The sequence below is a fragment of the Schistocerca americana genome, chromosome 2, assembly GCF_021461395.2.
Source record: "Schistocerca americana isolate TAMUIC-IGC-003095 chromosome 2, iqSchAmer2.1, whole genome shotgun sequence".
Taxonomy (NCBI): Eukaryota; Metazoa; Arthropoda; class Insecta; order Orthoptera; family Acrididae; genus Schistocerca; species Schistocerca americana.
The window spans coordinates 165,281,022-165,287,488 of NC_060120.1; the positions used below are offsets into that span (position 1 = coordinate 165,281,022).

Below are 6,467 nucleotides of genomic sequence, written 5' to 3' on the forward strand. Positions count from 1 at the left end.
TGTGATACCCAGAGGCCGCTGGCATGGGCCTCGATTGGCCGCCATATTCTCCGGTTCTGAACATGTACGACTCCTTTCGGTAGGGCTATGCTAAAGACAAAGTGTACGGCCACAACTCCTAAACCACTGCTGAGCTGAAAACAGCCATTCAGGAGATCATCGACAGCTTCGATTTTCCGAATTTTCAGCGGGTCATGCAGAATGTCGCATCATCGCCCATGATGGCAGGCATATCGAATATGTCGTAACCTAAATCCGAATATCTGTTAAATAGAGTATGTTCACGCCGTTTGTGACTAATTTACATTTTTTCTCACATAGTTCAATAAGTGTCATCATGTATCATCATCGATGGGAATGTCGCCGATATAGCTCCTAATAAAAACACTTGCACCCACCGCCCGAATGCCCCAGTCGAGGCTGCGGTCTTCCGGCCGATAAAGACATAGGCACATTTCATTCTGTTTCGCAGAGAATTAAAATTATTTTCTCACTGCTTCAACTCTAATATTAACCAACTTTGTTCAGAAATATTCTGTCGCTTTAAACGACAACAATTATTGTAAGAATGGCCTAAGCTGAAACATGGGTAAAAATGTAGATAAAGGAAACACATAGCTTTCATTTCCAGTCACAGCTAAAAACAATTCCGTTGAAGGCAGAGAAGGAAGAATCCATTAACGTTTCACGTCCCGTGTCAGTATTGGTATGTCGTCCAAAGGTGTAATCATTTTCTGTAACGTTTTACTAAAGAATCGATTTTACTATCCTTAGAAATCGATAGCTACATCATCTCAGATATACCGAATGTCTCTCCTAATAGTCGTAAGACATATTTACTCCGGCGTTTCAACAGATATTTCATATTTAGTTTTTGTATTGTGTAGCTGGAGTCAGCCCAAGCAAATAGACCTCATCACGTCTTTCAAACGACGCCCAGTGTAAACGTAAGATGTCGGTTTGTTTCCCATTACAGCCAAAATGGTTTTTGAAGTGAAATTTTACGTGTCCTTTAGTCCAGTCTCCTGAGAAATTTTTTATGGATATAAGTTAATAGAAACAAAAGACTGGAAGATCAAGAGTGAGGTGCTCGGATTAAAATGGGTAGGAGACAAGGATGAAGGCTTTCGCTCCTACTGTTTGCACTGAACATCGAAGAATCATTGACGGAAACAAAAGAGAGGTTCAAGAGTGGAATTAAAATTCTAAGAGAAGGAATATCATTAAGGAGATTCGCTGATGACATTGCTATTCACAGTAAAAGTGAAGAAGAGTTACAGAATTTGTTGAATTAAATCAACAGGCTCATATATACAGAACATAAATTGAGAGTAAACCGACGAAAGCGAGAGTAATGGGAAGCAGCGAGAAATTTTGCATCAGAATTTGAGGTGACGAAGTAGTCCCTAGGCAGCAAAATAACCTATGATGTACGAACCAAGGAGGACCTAAAAAGCAGACTAGTACTGGGAAAAAGGTCATTGCTTGTATCAAACATAGGCTTTAATTTTAGGAATAAATTTCTGAGAATATACATTTGGAGTACAGAATTGTTTGGTAGGAAAACACGGACTGTGGGGAAAAAAGAAGCACGGGAGACTCGAAGCGTTTGAGATATGATGCTACAGACGAATTTTGAAAAGTAGGGGGACTCATAAGTCAACGACCTTGCCGCATTGATAACACCGGTTCCCGTCAGATCACCGAAGTTAAGCGCTGTCGGGCTGACGAACGCTGTTGACAAGCGGGCTGCACTCAGCCCTTGTGAGGCAAACTGGGGAGCTACTAGATTGAGAAGTAGCGGTTGCGTTCTCGTAAACTGACGTACGGCCGGAAGAGCTGTGTGCTGACCACATGCTCCTCCATATCCCCATATCCCCATCCAGTGCCGTCTGTGGGCTGAGGATGACACGGTGGCCGGTCGGTACCTTTGAGTCTTCCAAGGGCCGTTCGGACGGAGTTTAGTTTTAGGTGGACTCATCAGGTAAAAAATGAGGAGGTTCTTCACGGAATCGGTGAGGAAAGGAAAGTATGGGAAATATTGACAAGAAGGAGGTACCGGATGGTAGGACATCTAAGTATATACTAAGATGGTATCTGTTCTTTCGGACATGCCGGAAAGAACAGTTACCATCGGTGACCATGCAGCTCGTTAGAATGAAATTACAATGAAATGAACACCCTTAGCTGCTTACAGGCGTTGACATACGTCAACGGGGACAGATGAAAATGTGAATATGGTCAAGTGGCCGGTGAGCCTTAACTATATATATATACTAAGATGGTATCTGTTCTTTTGGACATGTCCGAAAGAGCAGATACCATCTTAGTATATATATAGTTAAGGCTCACCGGCCACTTGACCATCTTCTTCTTCTGTGCGAATGCACAAACTAGTGCCCGAACTATTACGGGAATCGGCAACGCACCGCGAGTAATGAGTATAATGGGCGGGGGCACTACGAATGTAGTGCGGGACAATACGTTGAGCACGTGGGTTTCGAGGGAGGCGTGCCAGAGATAAATCCCTGAAGTCGCGCTATCATCTGTGTCCTCGGTGGCTCAGATGGATAGAGCGTCTGCCATGTAAGCAGGTGATCCCGGGTTCGAGTCCCGGTCGGGGCACACATTTTCATCTGTCCCCGTTGACGTATGTCAACGCCTGTAAGCAGCTAAAGGGTGTCAATTTCATTGTAAGGACATCTAAGATACCAGGGAATAGCCCCCAATGGTATTGAATCTGTATAGCGTAACAATTATAGGCGAAGACAGAGACTGGAATACATCTAGCAAATAATTGATGATGTAGGTTGCAAGGGCTACTCTGAGATGAGAATGTTGAGAATATACATAGTTTGTGGTGGGCCACATAAATACAGTAGAGGACTGGTGACCAAAAAAGAAAAAAGAGGAAGAGAGACAGAGAGTGAGAGAGCAGGAACATTAATACTCAAATAACTGGTAATTCTCCGTGTTTTACTGTCTTTGTTAATTCATCGGCGGGGTCAGGGATTTTCTCTGCCTTGTGATGACTGGGTGTTGTGTGCTGTCCTTAGGTTAGTTAGGTTTAAGTAGTTCTAAGTTCTAGGGGACTGATGACCATAGATGTTAAGTCCCATAGTGCTCAGAGCCATTTGAAGCATATTTGTTAATTCATACTGGTAAAAGGAATACTGCACTATCTAATGGGCGCGTAAAATTCCTCATTACAAACCATTTGGTCTGTAATGGGGAATAAATTGAGTCTTTCCGACTACAGTGGGCTTCGGATAAACGACGTCATCAGCAATATTCGTCTGAGTTGACACTACCTGCGAATCGCAGAAACGGAATTGCCAATACCTGCTGAAAAACGAGAGAAAATACGTCTGGCGGCTCGTGCCAGACACATTCCGTATAACTCGCCAAAATTGTAGGAGATAAAATCGCACATGATGCTTGTCTCATAATTCCCAAGTACGTAAAAAAAAATTCCTGTTTTTGTGCTGAGAGCTGCAGTAGGGCACCAGACAGGGGAATCGGAACAAGGCAGTTGCCGAAGGCGCATTGAAAACTGCCGACCCGAGCGGAGCCGTTTCCACGCCACTCAGAATGTCGGCTGGCGGCTGGGAGAGCTCTTCTGTGCCGGCTCCAAGGACATCGCTTAAGGACTTCCACCTGAGCACCGGCGCACGCCGCACCGCGGCGCTGCGGTCGCGGCTCCACTGCTCAGCTCCTGGCCTGCTGTGCTGGAGTTCACCAGATTCAGTGCCGCAGCAGCAAACTAAATATCGCTACGTAGTGACGTTGTGGAAGATGAACTTCTAAGTCAAAATCTGCATTCCAGATGGGCACATCCACTGTAATTAATACATACCATTAGTCGTGTATAAAATACCTCAGTGATAAGATTTGAGTCATTAAATTAGTTTACGATCTTTCTAACAAGAGCATCGCGCTTTTTCGTTATTACCGATTTCTTCAAATTTCTGTTTTATGCAGATCTTGACCATAAATGAAGGTGACGGAAGTAAGAGCTCTAGATGGCTAAGCGTTTAGAAAAAAAGAAAAATGAAAAAAAAAATTATTTTTGTCACGGGTCGAGTGAGGAACGAGGCATTTATGTTAATATAGTTTCGAGAAGCGGTTGGCTCAGCGGAAAGAGCACAGAACGGAGATACGAAGGGTACTGAGGCCTACATGAGAACTTCGGATAGAAAATTAGATACTTTCATTATCTTACAGTCGACGCACGGCTAATATTCACCGTACAAATTGGGGAGGTAGTCATTTTCTTAGCATATTACACACGCTATGGACGCCTCATTATTTTGTGATTGCCTGGCTGTTTTAAGGTTTCTGTAGTAAAAAAATCGGGTTACGTTCATAAAAGGTTCTCACTGGTCGCACAGTTTGGCAGCAAATCGCGCGATAATCACCACATTTTTGGCGAGCGTAGCTGGTTATGCGCAATGGAGCGTCTATTGCTGCGGTCTCCTCGGTCTGTGACTTAGTTTGCTCTCTCGATAAGACCAGTTTTGAAGCATTATCATCAAATTGCTTACATGCATACGTACGTACAAACATAGACACCGCATTGTTGCACAACCGGAGTGCATTTGGAGGGAATCACTTGAATACCGCACGATGGCAAGCCGCCTCCATCCTCTACAATACATGACCACCCTGTAATTCACAGTTAAGTGCCTGGAAGAGGCGTTATCGAACCACCTTTAGCCGGCCGAAGTGGCCGTGCGGTTAAAGGCGCTGCAGTCTGGAACCGCAAGACCGCTACGGTCGCAGGTTCGAATCCTGCCTCGGACATGGATGTTTGTGATGTCCTTTGGTTAGTTAGGTTTAACTAGTTCTAAGTTCTAGGGGACTAAAGACCTCGGCAGTTGAGTCCCATAGTGCTCAGAGCCATTTGAACCATTTTTGAACCACCTTTGAAGCTATTTCTCTATCGTTCCGCTCTCGAATAGCGCTTTGGAAAAACAAAACTCACATCTTTCCGTAGGAGCTCTGATTTAACGGACGGTGGTTGGTCCAGGGGAAAAAGTACAGATAGTAAATCCGAGGGTCGTGGGATCGACTCACTCTGAGGAAATCGTTCCTTCCCTTTTCTTTCGTGTTCAGTTTTTACGTCACAAATAAATCGAAATAATGCTCAATATATTGCAGTTATTAATATTTTCAAAACGTGCGTGAAAAAATGAAAATGGAAATTTGGGCCTGTAAATAAATATCCAAGACAGGATTGTAGTTAACAACGTCTACAAGGACTCTGCAAATAACTTAACAAGAAGGGATTGTAGTCACAAGCAAATAAGTCGAAATTTTCACATTCGTCGGTGAAATTCGAAATGCTGCTTTTGAAGTCACATATAATGGAATGTCTCATTCGTACATTCTCTTTAAAAGTTGCTAGGACCATCTGACATAACGGAACCCTTGACCATCAAGGGGTAAAAGAAATTCTCATGAACCGACAGGATATTAACAAAGTAACCCATTCGTATACAGTACAGTTTGCTACAGTTCTTTCTGTAAAATTATTACGAACAGTCGACGCACTCCTAAAACAGAGTATTGCTTGATTAGTACCAAGGGTTCAAAAAGTGGTGGATGAGTACGTAACAAAACGTACGAATGTCACCGTTTCTTCACCAAAATCGGAAAAACTTACAACAGCCTTATACAACAAGAAAAAAATTGACAAGTGATGAAGTCTGTCTGTGTAAGAAAAACAAATTCACATTACTAGGCGGGATTTTGTAGGATGAAAGAGGATTGCCTTCGTGCGGTATTAAACTAATGTGTCAAAGCTGTCGATCCAATTACCTTTACGTAAACATTGTTCGTATAACGATGGCAATATAGCATCACAATAACACTGCCCCCCCCCCCCCAGTTGTTGGCTGCGTACTGTTTAAATTTTACGCGAGAATTTTGACAATAATAGGTTACACGCTATGCTACGCCTCAATTACATGCAAACTGCGATAGATATCAAGCTCCTGTGCTTTGTTATAAACAAGCTTGTCAATAATGGTTCACCGATACCGACCTAACACTACTTTCAAATCCCAGTTAAAATTACTACTGGTTTTTTTTTTTTTGCCTCAACGCTCAATTTGGTACACAAAATTATATATTTTCATTCAAAACAAGTTTTCATATCGCCCAAAATATTTAGTTCAACATTGTGCAGTAAGTAACTATCTCTCAGTCTCTCTGTCTCTCTCTCTCTCTCTATCCCTCTCTCTCTCTCTCTCTCTCTCCCTTTCTCTCTCTCACACACACACCCACCCACCCACACACACACACACACACACACACACACGCGCGCGCGCGCGCGCGCTCACACACATACACTCAGACACTATGACTTTCTCTGTCTCTGTACTCCTTCTTTCCTGGAAAACATTTAAATTGTAAAGTAGCATTTTGATGCGAGTTTAGTAATTATGAAAAGATGACTACAATTA

The 6,467-nt window shown here is 43.0% G+C and overlaps 1 non-coding gene across 1 annotated transcript; it reads left to right on the forward strand.

Annotated features, from left to right (window-relative positions):
- The first annotated feature begins 2,551 nt into the window (after positions 1-2,551).
- Positions 2,552-2,625, forward strand: Trnat-ugu. The gene has a single exon. It is a non-coding gene; the product is annotated as a tRNA-Thr (tRNA).
- The last annotated feature ends 3,842 nt before the right edge of the window (positions 2,626-6,467 follow it).